The following is a 25,516-nucleotide window of genomic DNA, read 5'->3' on the forward strand; positions in this document are numbered from 1 at the left end:
CCCCGGAAAACACACGGCATGCCTCAGGCTGGTGCAACGTCATGCTGGCCTCTGCCGCCCCAGGCTCACCCCGCATCCATACCCCTCCCTCCCCCCAGCCTGACTGAGCCAGAGCCCCTGAATCAGCAGCTCCTTTAACCCCGTCCTGTCTGAGCGAAGGACACCAGCAGACACCGACACGCAGAGGCGGGGCCAGATCCAAAGCTGAACCCCAGGAGCTGTGCGAACAAAGAAGAGAAAGGGAAATCTCTCCCAGCAGCCTCAGGAGCAGCGGGTTAAATGTGAACAATCAAACTGATGTACCCTGAATCTGTGGAATCCCTGAATAGACAACAAATCATCCCAAACTTGAGGTGGTGGACCTTGCAAGCAACGATATATATATTTTTTTCCCGTTTTGTGACTGTGTATGTGTATGCTTCTGTGTGTGATTTTGTCTGTATAGCTTTGCTTTTGCCATTTGTCCTAGGGTTCTGCCTGTCTTTTTTTTTTTTAACGTTTAAAAATTTTTTCTTAATAATTATTCTTTATTTTTTAATTTAATAACTTTATTTTATCTTCTTTCTTTTGTTCTTTCTTTCTATTTTTTCTTCCTTTTATTCTGAGCCATGTGGATGAAAGGCTCTTGGTGCTCCAGCCAGGCATCACGGCTGTGCCTCTGAAGTGGGAGAGTCAAGTTCAGGACACTGGTCAACAAGAGACCTCCCAGCTCCATGTAATATCAAATGGCGAAAATCTCCCAGAGATCTCCATCTCAACACCAGCACCCAGCTTCACTCAACAACCAGCAAGCTACAGTGCTGGACACCCTATGCTAGACAACTAGCAAGAAAGGAACATAACAACATCCATTAGCAGAGACGCTGCCTAAAATCATAATAAGGCCACAGACACCCCAAAACACAGCACCAGACGTGGATCTGCCCAACAGAAAGACAAGATCCAGCCTCATCCACCAGAACACAGGCACTAATCCCCTCTACCAGAAAGCCTACACAACCCACTGAACCAACCTTAGCCACTGGGGACAGACACCAAAAACAATGGGAACTACGAACCAGTAGCCTGCAAAAAGGAAACCCCAAACACAGTATGTTAAGCAAAATGAGAAGAAAGAAACACACATGGCAGATGAAGGAGAAAGTTAAAAACCCACCAAACCTAACAAATAACGAAGAAATAGGCAGTCTACCTAAAAAGGAATTCAGATTAATCATAGTAAACATGATCCAAAATCTTGGAAATAGAATAGAGAAAATACAAGAAACGTTTAACAAGGACCTAGAAGAATTAAAGAGCAAAAAAACAGTGAGTAAAAACACAATAAATGAAATTAAAAATTCTCTACAAGGGATCAATAGCAGAATAACTGAGGCAGAAGAACGGATAAGTGACCTGGAAGATAAAATAGTTGAAATAACTACTGCAGAGCAGAATAAAGAAAAAAGAATGAAAAGAATTGAAGACAGTATCAGAGACCTCTGGGACAACACTGAACTCACCAACATTCGAATTATAGGGTTCCCACAAGAAGAAGAGAAAAAGAAAGGAACTGAGAACATATTTGAAGAGGTTATAGTTGAAAACTTCCCTAATATGGGAAAGGAAAGAGTTAATCAAGTCTAGGAAGCACAGAGAGTCCCATAAAGGATAAATCCAAGGAGAAAGATGCCAAGACACATATTAATCAAACGATCAAAAATTAAATACAAAGAAAATATCTTAAAAGCAGCAAGGGAAAAACAACAAATAACACAGAAGGGAATCCCCATAAGGTTAACAGCTGATGTTTCAGCAGACACTCTGCAAGCCAGAAGGGAGTGGCAGGACATATTTAAAGTGATGAAGGAGAAAAACCTACAACCAAGATTACTCTACCCAGCAAGGATCTCATTCAGATTTGACAGATAAATTAAAACCTTTACACACAAGCAAAAGCTAAGACAATTCAGCACCACCAAACCAGCTTTACAACAAATGTTAAAGGAACTTCTCTAGGCAGGAAACACAAGAGAAGGAAAAGACCTATGATAACAAACCCAAAACAAGAAAATGGTGATAGGAACATACATATTGATAATTACCTTACATGTAAATGGATTAAATGTCCCACCAAAAGACATAGACTGGCGGAATGGATACAAAAACAAGACCCATATATATGCTGTCTACAAGAGACCCACTTCAGACCTAAGGACACATACAGACTGAAAGTGAGGGGATGGAAAAAGATATTCCATGCCAATGGAAATCAAAAGAACGCTGAAGAAGCAATTCTCATATCAGACAAAATAGACTTTAAAATAAAGGCTATTATAAGAGACAAAGAAGGACACTACATAATGATCAAGGGATCGATCCAAGAAGAAGATATAACAATTGTAAATATTTATGTACCCAACATAGAAGCACCTCAATACATAAGGCAAATACCAACAGCGATAAAAGGGGAAATCGACAGTAACACAATCATAGTAGGGCACTTTAACAGCCCACTTTCACCAATGGACAGATCATCCAAAATGAAAATAAATAAGGAAGCACAAGCTTTAAATGATACATTAAACAAGATGGACTTCATTGATATTTATAGGACATTCCATCCAAAAACAACAGAATACACATACTTCTCAAGTGTTCTCAAGAGCTCATAGAACATTCTCCAGGATAGATTATATCTTGGGTCACAAATCAAGCCTGGGTAAATTTAAGAAAATTGAAATCGTATCAAGTATCTTTTCTGACCAGAATGCTATGAGACTAGATGTCAATTACAGGAAAAAAAAATCTGTAAAATATAGAAACACATGGAGGCTAAACAATACACTACTTTATAACCAAGAGATCACTGAAGAAATCAAAGAGGAAATCAAAAAATACCTAGAAAAAAATGACAATGAAAACATGATGACCCAAAACCTACAGGATGCAGCAAAAGCAGTTCTAAGAGGGAAGTTTATAGTAATACAATCCTACCATAAGAAACAAGAAACATCTCAAATAAAAAACCTAACCTTACACCTAAAGCAATTACAGAAAGAAGGACAAAAAACACCCAAAGTTAGCAGAAGGAAAGAAATCATAAAGATCATATCAGAAATAAATGAAAGAGAAATGAAGGAAAGGATAGCAAAGAACAATAAAACTAAAAGATGGTTCTTTGAGAAGATAAACAAAATTGATACACCATTAGGCAGACTCATCAAGAAAAAAAGGGAGAAGACTCAAATCAATTAGAAATGGAAAAGGAGAAGTAAAAACTGACACTGCAGAAATACAAACGATCATGAGAGATTACTACAAGCAATTCTATGCCAATAAAATGGACAACCTGGAAGATGGACAAATCCTTAGAAATGTACAACCTTCCAAGACTGAACCAGGAAGAAATAGAAAATATGAACAGACCAATCAAAAGCACTGAAATTGAAACTGTGATTAAAAATCTTCCAATAAACAAAAGCCCAGGACCAGATGGCTTCACAGGCGAATTCTACCAAACATTTAGAGAAAAGCTAACACCTATCCTTCTCAAACTCTTCCAAAATATAGCAGAGGGAGAAACACTCCCACACTCATTCTACGAAGCCACCATCACCCTGATACCAAAACCAGACAAATATGTCAAGAAGAAAGAAAACTCCAGGCCAATATCACTGACAAACATAGATGCAAAAATCCTCAACAAAATACTAGTAAACAGCATCCAACAGCACATTAAAAGATCATACACCATGATCAAGTAGGGTTTATCCCAGGGATGCAAGGATTCTTCAATATATGCAAATCAAACAATGTGATACACCATTTTAACAAATTGAAGGAGAAAAACCATATGATCATCTCAATAGATGCAGAGAAAGCTTTTGACAAAATTCAACCCCATATATGATGAAAACCCTCCAGAAAGTAGCCATAGAGGGAACTTTCCTCAACGTAAGAAAGGCCATATTTGAAAAACCCACAGCCAACATCATCCTCAAAGGTGAAAAACTGAAACCATTTCCACTAAGATCAGGAACAAGACAAGGTTGCCCACTCTCACCACTATTATTCAACATAGTTTTGGAAGTTTTAGCCACAGCAATCAGAGAAGAAAAAGAAATAAAAGGAATCTAAATTGGAAAAGAAGAAGTAAAGCTGACACTGTTTGCAGATGACAATGATAACTATACATAGAGAATCCTAAAGATGCTATCAGAAAACTACTAGAGCTAATCAATGAATTTGGTAAAGTAGCAGGATACAAAATTAATGCACAGAAATCTCAGGCATTCCTATACACTAATGATGAATAATCTGAAAGTGAAATTAAGAAAACACTCCCATTTACCACTGCCACAAATAGAATAAAATATCTAGGAATAAAGCTACCTAAGGAGACAAAAGACCTGTATGCAGAAAATTATAAGACACTGATGAAAGAAATTAAAGATGATACAAATTGATGCAGAGATATATCATGTTCTTGGATTGGAAGAATCAACATTGTGAAAATGACTCTACTACCCAAAGCAATCTACATATTCAATGCAATCCCTATCAAACTACCACTTGCGTTTTTCACAGAACTAGAACAAAAATTTTCACAATTTGCATGGAAACACAAAAGACCCCAAATAGCCAAAGCAATCTTGAGAAAGAAAAACGAAGCTGGAGGAGTCAGGCTCCCTGACTTCAGACTATATTACAAAGCTACAGTAATCAAGACAGTATGGTACTGGCACAAAAACAGAAAGATAGATCAATGGAACAGGGTATAAAGCCCAGAGGTAAACCCACACACATATGCTCACCTTATCTTTGATAAAGTAGGCAAGAATATACAGTGGAGAAAAGACAGCCTCTTCAATAAGTGGAGCTGGGAAAACTGGACAGCTACATGTAAAAGTATGAAATTAGAACACTCCCTAACACCATACACAAAAATAAACTCAAAATGGATTAAAGACCTAAATGTAAGGCCAGACACTATCAAACTCTTAGAGGAACACATAGGCAGAACATTCTATGACATAAATCATAGCAAGATCCTTTTTGACTCACCTTCTAGATAAATGGAAATAAAAACAGAAATAAACAAGAGGGACCTAATAAAGCTTAAAAGCCTTTGCACAGCAAAGGAAACCATAAACAAGATGAAAAGACAACCCTCAGAATGGGAGAAAATATTTGCAAATGAAGCAAATGACAAAGGATTAATCTCCAAAATTTACAAGCAGCTCATGCAGCTCAATATCAAAAAAACAACATCCCAATCCAAAAATGGGCAGAAGACCTAAATAGACATTTCTCCAAAGAAGATATACAGATTGCCAACAAACACATAAATGAATGCTCAACATCATTAATCATTAGAGAAATTCAAATCAAAACTACAATGATATATCATGTCACACTGGTCAGAATGGCCATCATCTAAAAATATACAAACAATAAATGCTGGAGAGGCTGCAGAGAAAAGGGAACCCTCTTGCACTGTTGGTGGGAATGTAAATTGATACAGCCACTATGGAGAACAGTATGGAATTCCCTTAAAAAACTAAAAATAGAACTACCTTACGACCCAGCAATCCCACTACTGGGCATATACCCTGAGAAAACCATAAATCAAAAAGAATCATGTACCAAAATGTTCACTGCAGCTCTATTTCCAATATCCAGGACATGGAAGCAATCTAAGTGTGCATCGACAGATGAATGGATAAAGAAGATGTGGCACATATATACAATGGAATATTACTCATCCATAAAAAGAAACGAAATTGAGTTATTTGTAGTGAGGTAGATGGACCTAAAGTCTGTCATACAGAGTGAAGTCAGAAAGAGAAAAACAAATACCATATGCTAACACATATATATGGAATCTAAGGCAAAAAAGGTCATGAAGAACCTATAGGCAAGATGGGAATAAAGACACAGACCTACTAGCAAATGGACTTGAGGATATGGGGAGGGGGAAGGGTAAGCTGGGACAAAGTGAGAGAGTGGCATGGACATATATACACTACCAAACGTAAAATAGATAGCTAGTGGGAAGCAGCCACATAGCACAGGGAGATTAGCTCGGTGCTTTGTGACCACCTAGAAGGGTAGGATAGGGAGTGTGGGAAGGAGACACAAGAAGGAAGAGATATGGGGATATATGTAGATATATAACTGATTCACTTTGTTTTAAAGCAGAAAGTAACACACCATTGTAAAGCAATTATACTCCAATAAAGATGTTAAAGAATTTAAAAGAAAAAAAGAACAAAGTGGTGATGAAAGTCGTAGTTTCTTTGAAAAACACTTTTCTAGGCTGATAATTCTAGTGAACAAGGTGGGGGTAAAAATGTGACCCATGATCTCACTAGAGGTGGAATAAGCCAAGCTCAGTGGGGCCAAGATTGCATTATTACCCTCCAGGAACAAAATGACACCCTGCCATAGATTACAGAGTTTTATGACCCCCATATTCCAGATATCTTGGCTCAAATTCAAATCCCAGTGACAGTAAATTCAAATGTGGCCCTGGTATCTCTCCTAGAATTAATCAGTCATGGCCAGAAACAAGGCTTGGTAACAGTCATGGAGGCATCATGTGCACATGAAGAGTCACTCTAGTTTTTTTTTTTGTTTTTTTTTTTGGCTGTGCCACGGCTTGCGGGATCTTAGTTCCCCAACCAGGGATCAAACTTGTGCCCTCTGCACTGGAAGCACAGAGCCCTAACCACTGGACCATCAGGGAAGTCCCCAACTCTACATAAATCCATTATGTTCTTTTTTACTTGGTTCTCAACACATCTATACACACACACACACACACACACACACACACACCACATACACCTTTGTTTCCTTAATCCAAAAATGTCACCGCCTGATAAGATCTAAACTCTCCCATGCACACGTACTTCCTCCCCATCAGCACACAATTTCCAGTTTATATCCTGCAACTTAACCAGAATTCTTTCCCCTATAGCAATACCCCGAACTTCCACTTTGCCTTCCCAACATAATAACTCATATTAAAAATTAAAGGGAACCAGTATAGGGATTTGCTATTTGCCACACACTGGTAAATTGCTAACAACAGCATTCTGGGGGGGAAAATGTCTTGATTTATAGCATTTGCTAATTTCCATAAACACTTTCACCATGGCCAAGTTCGAGCTAGCAATATGATGTCACTGAACTGTGGAGTTGGAAAGAGTTGTACACAAGCAGCTCTGTAAGTAAATACAAGCTAGCTCCAGCACACCTATATAATTATACAGTCAGGAACTGGGGAAATTCTGGAGTTTTATGCCCTATTGACTGTCTTCTTAGGCATATTTAGCTCATTTTCATTTATTCCCTTACCCTCAAGTATCTCCCCTTACTAGTAGAATTCAGTGATGTTCTGTAACATCAGGAATAAGTGCAAGCATTAAGCCAGGATCCAATAGTCTCCCCCAATTTTTTAAATATCTCTTTTCTTATGTATTTACTAGATCAACCCATCCCATTTGAACAAAGATTGGAACAACTTTCACAATACATACATTTAGTGTTATAATAGCATCATTTTCTTAAGCTGCCTCTTGTTCAAGAAGGGAGATGCTCAGCTCAGAAAATCAGGTAATAAAATGAGTATGTGGCAATAAAATGGGTATCTGGTTGATTCAGATTGGAATTTTTAAGTTTTCCTGCAAATTAAGTGGGGCTTAATTAATTAAATCAAGTAGGAACAGTCAATTTTATTTCCTTAGAATATACGGTTAATGAGACATAGTTGGTATAAAGTCTTTTGCCAGACTATGCACCTACTCTGGGGTATTGCACTGATCTTACTGCCACTCCCATTAGGTAGCCATATACCTATTCTGCTTCAACTTATGATCAATATAAGTTCCATAAAGGCAGAGGCATTGTATGTTTTGTTCCAAGAATTGTTCTGACATCAAAAGGAAGGAGAGAAGTAAGGAAGGGAGGGAAACAGGGAACGGGAAATGTTGAAAGATTGATCAAACATGATAAAAAAATAGAATCTGGAAGTTTGAAGGCACCTGACGTTATCTAATTCAGAAGCGTCATCTACAGATTAGGAAATGGAATACTGGAAGAGGTCAAAATACTTGTCCACGGATAGCCCATCTATAAGTGCCAAGTCAGAACACAGATCATAGGTATCCTGATTCTATAAAAGGCAGTCTACTTTTAGGAAAGACTATAAAATTGGATACAGGATGGAAATTTGCCATGGAGGCATACTGAGGTATACAGAGAAGCGTGGAGTAAAAGGGAATCGATTTTTAATACACCACAATTGTGTAAAAAGCATGCCATTCTTTAGAATTAAAGTAAGTAAAATGCACCAGAACTCTTGGATCCTTGCTTTCAGCTTTCTGATTCCTGGCTGTCCCAGTGTCTCCAAAGGTGCTGACATTCACAATGGAGATTTTTTTTTTTTTTTTTGTCAAAACAGTGATGACTTCTCTCCACTTGGCCTCCAACACATTCTGTGGAGAGGTCACTCCAAACTGTCATTTTGGTATTTCACTGTCTGGAGGGTCACAAACTATTTACAGAAGCAGGCAGATTCTCTACACATTTGTCTGAAAGGCAAAGTGCTTTGTTATCATCTTCATTTATCATGAATAATCCAAAATTTTATACCCCAAAAATGGAAAGATAAAAGAATCATCTGATTCCATTCAGGAAGGTCATTCTTTGAAATGCTAAAAGTCTACTAAAATTTCACTAAAAATAGCCTATAATAATAATAAAATAAGTTGAATTTTCTTTCTATATTTTGATCTATGAATCAAACTCTATCTCAATGTATAAATTAATCTCTGAATGCATAAATCTTGTTTTGTCAAAATACTTAAATTAAAAACAAAAACAAAAACCTGTCACTTTGAGTATCACAAAAGACTCAGCTCTCTCATTATCACTGTAGGATAGAATCCAATTAAGCTTTCTTAGAATTTTAGGAAGCTTCAGTTCTGGGCCACAGTTCTGTAATGATACTCAGTAGGATGAAGATTTCACTTTCCCTATTTGGAAGGTGCTCTTTTCTTAAAGGAGAAAATTGTGCCAATCAAATTTGAATTTTTCTAGAACAAATAGGTGATTTAGGAAAAGACCAATGCATATCATTTGTAGCACTTTTTGTTTTTTTCAGTAATCCTTCCAATATAACTTTAGCTGCTAAGGTACAGAAAGGTTCTAAAAAAGAAAAGCTGAATATAAAGACCTATGGAAGGATGGGTGAGTTATGGCTAACAAAGGTGACATATTGGAAAGAGTTAGATAATTTGGATAATGATTCACTCAGTCTTTCTATGATCCAGGTAATCTAGTGTATCATTTATGGGATGATAATGAAGAGGAAGAAAGAGAAAGAATTATCAACCAAACACATACTCTGCAAGGGACTGGGTAAGTTACAAATCTGACAATAATACACTCTTGTTGCAAAGATACGTCAAAAAGATAAGATGCCTACAAAGAAGGAGCTTTATAGGATGAGATGTTTAGACAAATCTTAACAGAAGATGTGAATCCTTGGAAGTTCAGTAGGATATTTACAACCAGTGAAGCAAGGGGAAAGGGTGATAACATTACAGCTTGCAGAAAATTCAAAGAGATATTATATATTGCACTTACATGAATTTGGAATCAGGTGCAAATAACTTGCCCTAACACTTACAAGATACAGAAACTTAGTTACTTAACCTCCATGTAAAATAACAACAATATAATAAATACTAAGTGTTTGTTACCTGTCAATGATCACTTTAAATGTTTTTACATGTATTAATTTAAATAACCTTCACAAAACCTAGGAAGTCATTAGTATGATTATCCCCTATTTACAGATGCTGGAATTGAGATATACAGATGCTACAAAATTTGCCCAAGTTCATACAGCTAATAAGTGGTGCAGAAGGGATTTCAACATAGGTACTCAATAAATGGAAGTTATTTTTTACTTAAAATATTTTAAAATAATGAACTAAAAAGCTCTATAAAATACTGGATAAAACAACTTTTCAAATTGAAAAAACTTTGCAAACATCATATTTTTATTGCAGAGTTTCCCCATTTCCTCCATTGAGGTTAGTGTATTATAATCTCTTATATAATGACTATTCAAAAATGGAGTAGGTTACATAGAAATGGAAATCAGCCTAAAATATTTGTTAGCCAGGAGTCATTGTTCTACTCAAGATTACTGGATATAGTAAATTAATCTAGGGCAATACTGTACTGCTATATCGGAATGATAAAAAATGTGAGTACCTTCATGAGTGATTTATCAAATGCAGCTGAATAAATTACTAAGAGTTCAAACACACACATTAGGAAAAAATTAACAAGTGCTTAAAAAAGAAAACATTCAATATTGTGTACATATATTTATAGGACGTGTATGTATGTGTGTGTGTAAATTCACAGTAATCTGTATTCATATTATGGATTGTCTGTAAATTTTGATATTTAAATTCATTATAATACAGAGTGTTCTGTGTGTTTGCTTCCGAAGTGCTATTTTGTTATTTTCAACCAAATAAACTAGGCGGATCAATAAAAAGCAACACAACTTAATCAGATAAATGTAGAAAATATTCATGAATACCCTGTTATCTTTTTTTTTTTTTTTTTTTTTTTTTGCGGTCCCGTTGCGGGCATGGCCCAAGGGCCCAGCCGCTCCGCGGCACGTGGGATCTTCCCGCACTGGGGCACGAGCCCGCGTCCCCTGCATCGGCAGGCGGACTCTCAACCACTGCGCCACCAGGGAAGCCCATACCCTGTTATCTTAATCAGTCTGAAGAAGGGTTCCAAAAGGAGCAGTTGGCTCTTTTACCTTTTAAGTTTTATTCCTAACAAAGTTAAAAACTGTCTCTTCATTTAGGATACTTTTTCATATTTAAGTCAAAGTGTATACAAATTTCCTACATGTTAATTATGTTAGAGCAGAATATAGGTTATTTTTTTAATTGGTGAGGGTTTATTCTTTTCCTGTCATTTTATGTAAGATTGACACAGACTGCTACAACACCTGAGATTCTACAGAGAACTACATGCTTCTGCTATTAGAAAACCTTTGTGGAAGCACTTGAACTTTACTTCTTAAAGAAATGAATATGGAGGTTTCAAGCATTTTTGTCAGCACACTGCCATTCACAACAACCTTCTAGGTACTTATTTTCTACCTTTTCCTAAGAAGGTAGTTCTCACTCACTAGAACCCCACACACCACTGACAGATTCAAAGCTCCTGAGCTCAGAAGTGAGCAAAACACAGAGAGAAGTATAATTAGTAGTCCAAAGTTTGGTTTAAATATTTGAAAAACACCAAACACCCAATAACACATACCAAATAGATGATTATCGTTTCTATGATGTAATGAATCAACAACTAAAACCACCTAAGACTGAAAATTTCTGTACTCGGTGTCTATTGGTATAAAGCCAATAAGGATTAAAAAAGGATTTCAGTGTCTCCTATAGCTTTAAGGACAAAATTTGGAATTTTTAAAACCAACAGTCCTCCAGAATCTGGTCTTCTAACTACCTCTCCGTTTCACCTCCTGACATTCTCCCAAACTCACTTAGAATTCTTGTTTGGTGTAATATTTGTAGCTTCAAGTGTTCATGAGCCCTGGCACATGCACTCATGGCATTATGGAAAAGTGCATCCGTCTCCCTGTTACTGATCTCACTAGATCCCCTTACCAGTGTCTCCTTCTTCCAGAAGCCCTTTTCTAAACCAATCCAGTAGGATTCTGTCTATAGTTCTAAGGAGATACAAATAGATGATGATCAATGACAGACAGATAGATAGATAGATAATCCATCATAACACTTTGTACTGTGTGGCACCATAGTCATTGATTTTTTTTTTGTCTCCTTTGCAGAATTAAGCTACTTAAGGACAACCATTATGTCTTGTTTGACTGCCCTATGGAATGAAGCGAGAACATATTGTCTATATTTTATATATGTTAAAATTATGCTAACCTCTATACTTTTGTGTATGTTTAAGTTTTTCCATAATAAAAAGTTTTTAAAATATCAGTTCAAAACAGAGAACAAGTTCTGTGGCAATTATCAAACTTATATACAAACCTCTCTAATGATGTATAAAAATTGGTATAGTCAAGTGGCCTCAGAATGTTTCAAAAATGCTTACCAACTTCAAATGTTTTAGGTTATTTGGGGTTATTAAACAACAACAACAAAATGAAATCTCATTTAAATTCACAGAGTACAGAGAGATTTTTTTGAGATATAATTGACATGTAACATTATATTAGTTTCAGGTATTCAGTATAATAGTTTGGTATTTCTATACACTGTGAAATGACAACAATAATACATCTGGCTGTTACAAAATGGCTTATTAACCAATTTCAACAACTCATTGCCTGGTTTAGTTTTCACAGTCCTTCTACAAGGATCAAGTGATCTAAGCACATTTTTTAAATGGAGGCTTAGATGTCCATTTACTGGGTATGTGCATGGAAAGGGAAAGAGAGAAATGGTAGCACATCAATTTCTCAGTCCTTGCTCCCCCACCATAACTCCCTTTCACCTGCTCTCATTCCTGGTCACATTCTAAGGAAAGCTAATGAGCCGGAGCATGCTCTCTGAGGGAAAGTTGTGATTTTGAGTGAAAGTGATGTCAGTGGCTCATCCTTGGCACAAAGATTAATTTTTCTAATCCTTAAGCGTCAAGTTCATTCATAACAAATCACCCTAATGGAATAAATGTAATGCCGAACACAGCTGACTTTTATAACAACCCCTCAAAGCTCCATACATAAAAGCAAAATTAGCTTCTCAACCAGCCTCTCAATCCAATATTGTTACCTCAGAAGCAGCAGATGAAGTGCTCATTGCACATTCATATATTTCCTTCTAAGACCTACTGGTTCAAAAACGTTTTTGATGACTTAAAGAGACAGATTTAATAAATGAGAACATTCTTTGGCTGGGATAATTAGAACCAGCATAAAGGTATCTTTATATCCTGAACATATTTTGATACAAAATATGCTTACTATTTATTTTATTAAAAATTTTTTTAACATCTTTATTGGAGTATAACTGCTTCACAATGGTGTGTTAGTTTCCGCTGTATAACAAAGTGAATCAGCTATATGCATACCCTCCCTCTTATGTCTCCCTCCCGCGCTCCCTATCCCACCCCTCTAGGTGGTCACAGCACCGAGCTGATCTCCCTGTGCTATGTGGATGCTTCCCACGAGCTATCTATTTGACATTTGGTAGTGAGTATATGTCAATGCTACTCTCTCAGTTCATCCCAGCTTACCCATTCCCCTCGTGTCCACAAGTCCGTTCTCTACCTCTGCACCTTGATTCCTGTCCTGCCCCTAAGTTAATCACAACCATTTCTGTTTTTTAGATTCCACATATATGTGTTAGCATGCGGTATTTGTTTTTGTCTTTCTGACTTACTTCACTCTGTATGACAGACTCTAAGTCCATCCACCTCACTACAAAAAATTCAATTTCGTTTCTTTTTATGGATGAGTAATATTCCATTGTATATATGTGCTACATATTCTTTCTTCGCTCATCTGTCGATGGACACTTAGCTTGCTTCCATGTCCTGGCTATTGTAACTACTGCTGCAATGAACATTGTGGTACATGTCTCTTTTGGAATTATGATTTTCCTCAGTACTGGGATTGTTGGGTCACATGGTAGTTCTATTTTCAGTTTTTAAATGAACCTCCATACTGTTCTCCATAGTGGCTGTATCAATTTATATTCCCACCAACAGTGCAAGAGATTCCCTTTTCTCCACACCCTCTCTAGCATTTATTGTTTGTAGATTTTTTGATGATGGCCATTCTGACCAGTGTGAGGTGATACCTCATTGTGGTTTTGACTTGCACTCTCTAATGATTAGTGATGTTGAGCATCCTTTCATGTGTTTGTTGGCAATGTGTATATCTTCTTGGAGAAATGTCTATTTAGGTCTTCAGCCCACATTTGGATTGGGTTGTTTGTTCTTTTGATATTGAGCTGCATGAGCTGCTTGAATATTTTGGAGATTAATCCTTTGTCAACTGCTTCCTTTGCAAATATTTTCTCCCATTCTGAGGGTTGTCTTTTCATCTTGTTTATGGTTTCCTTTGCTGTGCAAAAGCTTTGAAGTTTCATTAGGTCCCATTTGTTTATTTTTGTTTTTATTTCCATTTTTCTAGGAGGTGAGTCAAAAAGGATCTTGCTGTGATTAATGTCATAGAGTGTTCTGCCTAAGTATTCCTCTAAGAGCTTTATAGGGTCTGGCATTACATTTAGGTCTTTAACCCATTTTGAGTTTATTTTTGCGTATGGTGTTAGGAACTGTTCTAATTTCATTCTTTTACATGCAGCTGTCCAGTTTTCACAGCATCTCTTATTGAACAGGCTGTCTTTTCTCCACTGTATATTCTTGCCTCCTTTATCAAAGATAAGGTGACCATATGTGAGTGGGTTTATCTCTGGGCTTTCTATCCTGTTCCATTGATCTATAGTTCCATTTCTGTACCAGTAACATACTGTCTTGATTATTGTAGCTTTGTAGTAAAGTCTGAAGTCAGGGAGCCTGATTCCTCCAGCTCCGTTTTTCTTTCTCAAGATTGCTTTGGCTATTCGGGGTCTTTTGTGTTTCCATACAAATTGTGAAATTTTTGTTCTAGCTCTGTAAAAAATGCCATTGGTAGTTTGATAGGGATTTCATTGAATCTGTAGATTGCTTTGGGTACTATAGTCATTTTCACAATGTTGATTCTTCCAATCCAAGAACATGGTATATCTCTCCATCTGTTGTGTCATCTTTAAATTCTTTCATCTGTGTCTTATAGGTTTCTGCATGCAGGTCTTTTGTCTCCTTAGGTAGGTTTTCCTAGGTATTTTATTCTTTTGGTTGCAATGGTAAATAGTTCCTTAATTTCTCTTTCAGATTTTTCACCGTTATTGTAAACAAATGCAAGATATTTTCTATGCATTAATTTTGTATCCTGCTACTTGACCAAATTCATCGATTAGCTCTAGTAGTTTTCTTGTAGCATCTTTAGGATCCTCTAGGTGTATTATCACGTCATCTGCAAAAAGTGACAGTTTTACTACTTCATTTCTGATTTGGATTCCTTTTATTTCTTTTTCTTCTCTGATTGCTGTGGCTAAAACTTCCAAAACTATGTTGAATAATAGTGGTGAGAGGGAGTAATCTTTTCTTGTTCCCGATCTTGGAGAAAATGGTTTCAGTTTTTCACCATTAGAACAATGTTGGCTGTGGGTTTGTCACATATGGCCTTTATTATGTTGATGTAAGTTCCCTCTATGCCCACTTTCTGGAGAGCTTTTATCATAAATCGGTGTTGAATTTTCTCAGAAGCTTTTTATGCACCTATTGAGATTATCATATGGTTTTATCCTTCTATTTGTTAATATGGTGTATCACATTCATTGATTTGTGTATGTTGAAGAATCCTTGCATTCTTGGGATAAACCCCACTTGATCATGGTGTGTGATCCATTTAATGTGCTGTTGGATTCTGTTTGCTAATGTTTTGTTGAGGATTTTTGCATCTATGTTCATCAGTGATATTGGTTTGTCGGGTTTTTTGGTGATATCTTTGTCTGCTTTTGGTATCAGGGTGATGATGGCCTCGTAGAATGTATTTGGGAGTGTTCCTCCCTCTGCCATGTTTTGGAAGAATTTGAGAAGGATAGGTGTTAAGTCTTCTCTAAATGGTTGATAGAATTCACCTGTGAAGCCATCTGGTCCTGGGTTTTTGTTAGCTGGCAGATTTTAATCACAGTTTCAATTTCAGTGCTTGTGATTGGTCTGTTCATATTTTCTATTCCTTCCTGGTTCAGTCTTGGAAGTTTGTACTTTCCTAAGAATTTGTCTGTTACTTCCAGGTTGTCCATTTTATTGGCATATAGTTGCTTGTAGTAGTCTCTCATAATCCTTCGTATTTCTGCAGTGTCAGTTTTTACTTCTCCTTTTTCATTTCTAATTCTATTGATTTGAGTCTTCTCCCTTTTTTTCTTGGTGAGTCTGACTAATGGTTTATCGATTTTGCTTATCTTCTCAAACAACCAGCTTTTAGTTTTATTGATCTTTGCTGTTGCTTCCTTCATTTCTTTTTCATTTATTTCTGTTTGGACCTTTATGATTTCTTTCCTTCTGCTATCCTTGGGTTTTGTTTCTTCTTCCTCTAATTGCTTTAGGTGTAAGGTTAGGTTGTTTCTTTGAGATTTTTCCTGTTTCTTGAGGTAGGATTGTAGTGCTATAAACTTCCCTCTTACAACTGCTTTTGCTGCATCCCATAGGTTTTGGGTCATCGCATTTTCACTGTCATTTGTTTCTAGGTATTTTTCGATTTGCTCTTTGATATCTTCAGCGATCTCATGCTTATTTAGTAGTATATGGTTTAACTTCCATGTGCTTGTATTTTTTACAGTTTTTTCCCTGTAACTGATATCTAGGCTCAGAGGGCTGTGGTCAGAAAAGATACTTGTTATGATTTCAATTTTCGTTAATTTACCAAAGCTTGATATGTGACCCAAGATATGATCTATCCTGGAGAATGTTCCATGTGCACTTAAGAAGAAAGTGTATTCTGGTTTTTTTGGATGGAATGTCCTATAAATATCAATGAGGTCCATCTGGCCTAATGTATCATTTAAAGCTTGTGTTTCCTCATTTATTTTCATTTTGGATGATCTGCCCATTGGTGAAAGTGGGGTGTTAAAGGCCCCTACTATTACTGTTTTACTGTCAATTTCCCTTTTTATCGCTGTTAGCATTTGCTTTGTATATTGAGGTGCTCCTATGTGGGTGCATGAATATTTACAATTGTTATATCTTTTTCATGGATTGATCCCTTGATCATTATGTAGTGTCCTTCTTTGTCTCTTGCAACAGTCTTTATTTTAAAGTCTATTTTGTGTGACATGAGAATTGCTACTCCAGCTTTCTTTTGATTTCCATTGGCATGGAATATCTTTTTCCATCCCCTCACTTTCAGTCTGTATGTGTCCCTAGGTCTGAAGTGGGTCATGTGTAGACAGCATATATATGGGTCTTGTTTTTGTATCCATTCCGCCAGTCTATGTCTTTTGGTGGTAGCATTTAATCCATTTACATTTAAGGTAATTATCGATATGTATGTTCCTATTACCATTTTCTTAGTTGTTTTGGGTTTGTTATTGTAGCTGTTTTCCTTCTCTTGTGTTTGATGCCTAGAGAAGTTCCTTTAGCATTTGTTGTAAAGCTGGTTTGGTGGTGCTGAATTCTCTTAGCTTTTGCTTGTCTGTAAAGGTTTTAATTTTTCCATCGATTATGAATGAGATCTTTGCTGGGTAGAGGAACCTTGGTTGTAGTATTTTCCCTTTCATCACTTTAAATATGTCCTGCCCCTCCCTTCTGGCTTGCATAGTTTCTGCTGAAAGATCAGCTGTTAATCTTATGGGGATTCCCTTGTGTGTTATTTGTTGTTTTTCTCTTGCTGCTTTTAATATTTTTTCTTTGCATTTAATTTATGATAGTTTGATTAATATGTGTCTTGGCGTGTTTCTCCTTGGATTTATCCTGTATGGGACTCTCTGTGCTTCCTGGACTTATTTCCTTTCCCATATTAAGGAAAGTTTCCACTATAATCTCTTCAAATATTTTCTCAGTTCCTTTCTTTTTCTCTTCTTCTGGGTCCCCTATAATTCGAATGTTGGTGTGTTTAATATTTTCCCAGAGGTCTCTGAAACTGTCCTCAATTCTTTTCATTCTTTTTTCCTTATTCTGCTCTGTGGCAGTAATTTCCACTATTTTATCTTCCAGGTCACATATCCGTTCTTCTGCCTCAGTTATTCTGCTATTGATTCCTTCTAGAGTATTTTTAATCTCATGTATTGTGTTGTTCATCATTGTTTGTTTGCTCTTTAGTTCTTCTAGGTCCTTGTTAAACATTTCTTGTATTTTCTCTATTCTATTTCCAAGATTTTGGATCATCTTTACTATCATTCCTCTGAATTCTTTTTCAGGTAGACTGCCTATTTCCTCTTCATTTGTTTGGTCTGATGGGTTTTTACCTTGCTCCTTCTTCTGTGACATATTTTTCTGTCTTCTCATTTGTTTAACTTACTGGGGTTGGGATTTCCTTTTGCAGGCTGCAAGTATGCAGTTTCTCTTATTTTTGGTGTCTGCCCCCAGTGGGTGAAGTTGGTTCCGTGGCTTATGTAGGCCTCCTGGTGGTGGGGGGGAGTGGTGCCTGTGTTTTGGTGGGTGAGGCTGGATCTTGTCTTTCTAGTGGGCAGGGTTGCATCCATTGGTGTGTCTTGGGTTGTCTTTGAAGTTAGTATAACTTTAGGCAGCCTCCCTAATAGGTGTGTTTGTGTTCCTGTCTTGCTAGTTGTTTGGCATGAGGCATTCAGCAGTGTAGCTTGCTGGCCGTTGGGTGGAGCTGGGTCTTGGTGTTGAGATGGAGATCTCTGGGAGAGCTCTTGCCAATTGATGTTACATGAGGCTGGGAGATCTCTGGTGGCCCAATATCCTGGACTCGGCTCTCCCACCTTGCAGGCTCAGGTCTGACGCCTGGCTGGAGCACCAAGACCCTGCCAGCCACTTGGCTCAGAAGAAAAGGAAGAAAAAAAAAAAAAGAAAAACACCAAACAGAACCCTAGGACAAATGGTAAAAGCAAACCTAAACAGACAAAATCACACAAAGAAACATACACACACACTCACAAAAAGAGAAAAAAGGGAAAAAAAATTTCAAAATTAAAAAAATAAAATATATAAACAAAGGAAGAGAGCAACCAAACCAATAAACAAATCCACCAATGATATCAAGCACTAAAAACTAAACTAAGATAAACATAAAACCATAAAAAAATCAGACACAGAAAGCAAACCCCAAGTCTACAGTTGCTCCCAAAGTCCACCCCCTCAATTTTGGGAACATCTGTTGCCTATTCAGGTATTCCACAGATGGAGGTTTTATCAAGTTGACTGTGGGGAGTTAATCCACTGCTCCTGAGGCTGCATGGAGAAGTTTCCCTTTCTCTTCTTTGTTCACACAGCTCCTGGGTTTCAGCGTTGGTTTTGGCCCCGCCTCTGCGTGTAGGCTGCCCTCAGGCGTCTGTTCCCGCCCAGACAGGAGGGGTTAAAGCAGCGGCTGATTAGAGCTCTCTTGTTCACTCAGACTGGGGAGAGGGAGGGGTACGGTAGTCATAATTGGAATGCGGGGCAAACCTGTGGCAACAGTGTAACATAACAACAGCCTGAGGTGTGTCATGTGTTCTCCTGGGGAATTTGTCCCTGGATGGTGGGACCCTGGCAGTGGTGTCCTTCACAGGCTCCTGGGGGTGTGTGGGTAGTGACCTGTGCTTGCATACAGGATTCTTGGTGGCAGCGGTGGAAGCATTAGTGGTTCATGCCCGTCTCTGGGGTCTGAGCTGATGGCTGCAGCTTGCGCCCATCTCTGGAGCTCACTTAGGCAGTGCTCTGCCTTCTGTGGGCATACGCAAAGGGAATCCCCTCTCCTTGCGCACCCTGAAACCATGGTCTTTTGCTTCTTATGCAGGTCCAGACTTTTTCCTGGGCTCCCTCCTGGCTAGCTGTGGCGCACTAGCCCCCTTCAGGCTGTCTTCACGCAGCCAACCCCAGTCCTCTCCCTGGTTCTGACCTCTGAAACCCAAGCCGCAGCTCCCAGCCCCCACTCGCCCCAGCGGGTGAGCAGACAAGTGTCTCAGGTTCGTGAGTGCTGGTCAGCACTGATCCTCTGTGCAGGAATCTCTCCATTTTGCCCTCTGCACCCCTGATGCTGCACTCTCCTCCGTGGCTTCAAAGCTTCCCCACTGCCCACCGCCTCCGTCCCCACCAGTGAAGGGGCTCCCTAGTGTGTGGAAACTTTTCCTCCTTCACAGCTCCCTCCCAGAGGTGCAGGTCTTGTCCCTATTCTTTTGTCTCTGTTTTTTCTTTTGCCCTACCCAGGTACGTGGGGATTTTCTTGCCTTTTGGCAAGTCTGACGTCTTCTGCCAGCATTCAGTAGGTGGTCTCTAGGAGTTGTTCCACATATAGATGTATTTTTGACATATTTGTGGGGAGGAAGGTGATCTCCACGTCTTAATCTTCTGCCACCTTGAAGGTCTCTCTCCAAAATATGCTTACTATTTAAATATTAATACTGTCTTTTCTATCTTGTCCAAGGGACAGAAAACTTAAGTACGAAATCCCTTACACAGACTGATCATTGTCAATTTTTTCTTTCTAACCCCCCAAAGTAAGATAACCAAAAACAGAATATAAAGTAATATTTTCCTAGCACATATTAGACACTGTTACTTTCCTAGATAATTTCTTCAGCTGTGGGGTAGGATCATAATATCTTCTAAAAAAATAGTATCAATTCAGAATCCATTTAGCTCTTGGCTCAGTGCTAAATCTCACGCCATAAGAAAAAATATCTGGAACAACTGTTAAAACAAGTCTTACTGCAAAACTCACCATAACTCCTTGTCAGTAATGTTGATATGGTTAGTATTAAACAATGCCTCCCCAAATAGGGCAAGTATATTTGCTTAAAAAGTGTGTTATAAAAGATGTACTCAATAAATATTTCTCGAATAAGCCCACCAGATAGATTATGAAGGAAATGCCCTATAATTTCTAATCCAATATCCCTCATTTTATTAGCTTTTAAAGTTTTGTGATTAAATTAAACCATGTTTTAGAAAAAACAGGTAAGACTTTCTAAAGCGATTTTTAATGAATGCTTTTGTGACACAAATAACTACTGTTTGTTTCCTTTTCATACCTTTTGTTCTCTATTCTTCCATTTATGACTATGCATTCTCTCTGCTCAAAACTAGGAGATAAGTAAACGTACAGGCAAAATAATTACTGTTTGTCTTATATAATTAGGTCAAGGATGGAAAGGTAATAAAGTTTTGGAAGACAGCAAAGAAAATTTATATTAACATGAGTATTGCTCCTCTTTAGGACATGAAAAGGGAATTCATGATATTTGGGTTGTGGATCAGGATTATCTTCTCTTCTGAATAGGTCAGCATGTATCTTTGCAAGAGTTATAAAATTCTGGGATCTGGATGTTTCCCAAATGTCACAATATTTTCATCTGTTTCAATCTCTATATAATACTTTTTCTTCTACATAATTTCTACAAGGTAAAATTATGGGGTTTTTTTGTCAATTATTTTAAATTCCAATGAGTGGTATTCAGTCTCAGATTCTCACATGAAATTTAGACTAAGGTTAATTCTTGCTTGTCTAAATATTTGTCATTCAGAAATGCCAAGAGCATATATAATGCATTTAAACAATTCACTTTCACAATAAGAGAGAAGAAAGCACCTTACTAATTAAAAGCCAACAAATCACATTGCTCAAGTGTAAATACTAATAGTGGCTACATTAGAGACATAAAGGTATAGATGAATGACTTTTATTTTTACCTACTTTCTGATTTTTCTAATTTTCTGTAATGAAAATGATATAATTCTTATTATTCTCATTCTTTAATAAAATTATTTCATTTCATTCTTTAATTAAAAATTTGAAAATGTGTGTTTTAATCAATGATCTCTTGCATTTAGATAGTGAAAAGCAAATACAGAATCAGTGTATAAATTTTATGAGGAATATGAGATACTTGGAGGTTGCAGTAGGAATACTGGCACAGGTTTTTATAATGAGTCTACTGATACTATATACACTGAAATACTAGAAACCATGTGCCAGATACCGGCACTAACAAACCATCTAGTGATAGAAAAACAGCAATAAAAAAAGAATATTCAAGTGAGAAGCTAGTGCCCTTTACAAATGTATAAAGTGACAATTTTGCAGCCAAAATACTAGATCTCACCAGTTCAGAGATATGTTGGGTTCATTGTTGCTGCTCCATTTTCATTCATATGGAATATAAACAGTTAATGCAGTAATCATGATAAGTTTTAAAAAATTATTCAAACTAATTCCTCACTCTTAGGTTTTAGTGTTTTAATGTAAATGTATATAGCTAAATATGTAAAGATATTACTAAGAATGAAATGTGTTATTTTTAAGGAAAGTCCATGGGTCTTGATTTTGAATAGAAAAATAAAAAGCAAACATTGAGTTCTGAAGAAATGGTAGGGAAAAAAGTTATTTAAAAAGGTCAACTCTGGGAAGAACACAAAGGAAACATATGATGACTATGTTTTCAAAAGAGAAAAGCAAGTTGAAAAAATTGTCCAAAAACTTTAAAACATTTTCTTTGGAAAACAGGTACCAAAAAATTGCTTACTCACATAATAATGGAATACAGTGATGGAATTAACTGTGCTCAACATTTTAAAATGGAGTGGAATATCATAGCATTAGCTAGTTTTGCAGTAGTACAGATTTGCAAGGGGACTGATTTGTGGCTCTATTCCACAAAAATGTCTATCTATTAAACTTATGCTGTCAAAGCTGTTTTGGCACCTTTCACTCTTCCAAAATTAAATTCTTCTGGCACAACTAAACTCAACTGACACACAGAAAATGAGCAGCAGGATCAAGATGGTGGAGTAGGAAGATCCTGAAATCACCTCCTCCCACAGGTACACCAAAATTACAACTACTTACAGAGCAACTATCTGTGAGAAGGACCTGAAGCCTAGCAGAAAGGATTTTCCACAGCTAAAGCTATTAAGGAGCCACAACAAGATGGGCAGGAGGGGCCAAGATGCCGTCTAGTCAGGACCCACACCCCTGGTTTGGTGATCTGTAAATAGAGGGGATATCACAACCACAAAGGTCCTCCCTGAGGAGTGAGGGGTCTGAGCTCCGCATTGGCCTCCCCAGTCCAGGGATCCTACAGAGGGAGGATGAGCACCCAGAACCTTCATCTTTGAAAACCAACAGAGCTTACATTTGGGAGAGTCAGAGGAGTAAAGGAAACAGAGACTCCACTCTTAAGGGGCACACACAAAGCTTCACACGCTCCAAATCCCACACAAATGCAATAGTTTAAAAGGCACCTGGGTCAGACTCACTTGCTGATCTTGGAGAGCCTCCCAGTGAGGCAGAAGGCAGCTGGGATGTCCCCCTGGTGGCAAAAACTAGTTGCAGCCATTTTTGAGATCTCATTTTTTTCTTTTTTTTTTTTTTTTTTTTGGTGGTATGTGGGCCTCTCACTGTTGTGGCCTCTCCCATTGCGGAGCACAGGCTCCGGACACGCAGGCTCAGCAGCCATGGCTCACTGGCCCAGCTGCCCTGCGGCATGTGGGATCTTCCCAGACCAGGGCACGAACCCATGTCCCCTACATCGGCAGGTGGACTCTCAACCACTGCGCCACCAGGGAAGCCCTTGAGTTCTCATTTTACTGTGCTCATCAAACTCAGAAGAAGAATGATGAACACAGTGAGAATTTCAATAAAGAGTTAGAAAATATTTAAAAAGCCAATCAGAACTGAAAAATACAATAACTAAAATGAAAAATGCACTAGGAGGACTCAACAGTAGATTAGATGATACAGAAGAATGGATCAACAATCTGGAAGATAGAGCACTGGAAATCACCCAAGCTAAACAGGAAAAAGAAAAAGAATTTTAAAAACTAAGGATAGTTTATGGGACCTCTGAGACAATATCAAGCATACTAACATTAGCATTATAGAGGTAACAGAAGAGAAGAGAGAGAGAAAAGGGCAGAGAACTTATCTGAAGAAATAATGGTTGAAAACTCCCTAACCTGGGGAAGGAAACAGACATTCAGGGCCACAAAGCACAGAGAGTGTCAAGCAAGATGAAATCAAAGAGATCCACACCACAACATATTATAATAAAAATGTAAAAAATTAAAGATAAAGAGAGAAACTTAAAATCAACAAGGGAAAAGCAACTAGTTACAAACAAGTGAAATCCCATAAGACTGTCAGCTGCCTTTTCAACAGAAACGTTGCAGGCCAGATACATTCAAAATGATGAAAGGAAAAACCCAAGAATACTCTGCCTGGTAACACTATCATTCTTATTTGAAGGTGAGATAGTTTTACAAACAAGAAAAGCTAAAATAATTCAGCATCAGTAAACCAACTTTACAAAAAATGTTAAAGGAATGTCTTTAAGAGGAAAATAAAAGGCCACAACTAGAAATATAAAAACTAGGAAAGGAAATATCTCATTGGTAAAGGCAAACATACAATAAAGCTAGTAGATCAACAAATTATAAAGCTAGTAGGAAGGTTAAAAGACAAAAGTAGTAAAATCATCTATATCTACAGTAAGTAGTTAAGAGATACACAAAATAAAACGATGTAAAATATGATGTCAAAAACAGAAAATGTTGGGGGAATTAAAAATGTAGGGCTGTTAGAGTGCTTTCAAACTTAAGAGATAATTAACTTAAAAGAGACACTGATATACACAGGCTGTTTTATGTGAACTTCATGGTAACCACAAACCAAAAATCTACAATATATGCACAAAAAATAAAGAGAAGGGAATCCAAACATAACACCAAAGATAGATAAAATCACAAGGGAAGAGAGTAAGAGAAGAACTACAAAAACAAACAGAAAACAATAACAAAAAAGGCCATAAGTATGTACCTATCAATAATTACTTTAAATGTAAATGAATTAAATACTCCAAAAGACACAGAGTGGCTGAATGGATACAAAAACAAGACCCATATACATGCTGCCTGCAATTCAGATCTAAAGACATACACAAACTGAAAATGAAAGGATGGAAAAACATATTCCATGCAAATGGAAATGAAACGAAAACCAGGTAGCATTACTTATGTCAAACAAAATAGATTTCCAAACACAGACTAATAAGAAACAAAGAAAGGCATTATATAATGATAAAGGGGTTTATCCAACAAGAAGATATAACACTTGTAAATCTATATGCACATAACATAGGAGCACCTAAATACATAAAGCAAATATTAACAAACATAAAGGGAGAGACTGACAGTAATACAATAATAGTAGGGACTTTAATACCCCACTTACATCAATGGACAGATAATACAGACAGAAAATCAATGAGGAAACACAGGCCTTAAATGACACATCAGAATAGATGTACTTAAAAGACAGTGACAGAACATTCCATCCTAAAACAGCAGAATACACATTCTTTTCAAAAGAACATGGAATGTTCTCCAGAACAGATCACATGCTAGGATACAAAACAAGTCTCAATAAACTTAAGAAGACTGAAATCAAATAAAGCATCTTTTCTGCGCTATTAACTAGGAGTGAACTACAAGGAAAGAACTGAGAAGAACACAAACACGTGGAGGCTAAACAATATGCTACTAAACAACCACTGGGTCATTGAAGAAATCAAAGAGGAAATCAAAAAATACCTGGAGACAAATGAAAATGGAAACATGACATTCAAAATCTATGGCATGCAGCAGAGGCAGTTCTAAGAAGGACATTTAGAGTGATACAACTCTACCCCAGGAAACTAGAAAAATCTCAGATAAAAACCTTACCTTACACCTAAAGACAATC

This window comes from Monodon monoceros, unplaced genomic scaffold, assembly GCF_005190385.1.
Source record: "Monodon monoceros isolate NGI ecotype Baffin Bay Population unplaced genomic scaffold, NGI_Narwhal_1 Super_Scaffold_2, whole genome shotgun sequence".
Classification (NCBI taxonomy): Eukaryota; Metazoa; Chordata; class Mammalia; order Artiodactyla; family Monodontidae; genus Monodon; species Monodon monoceros.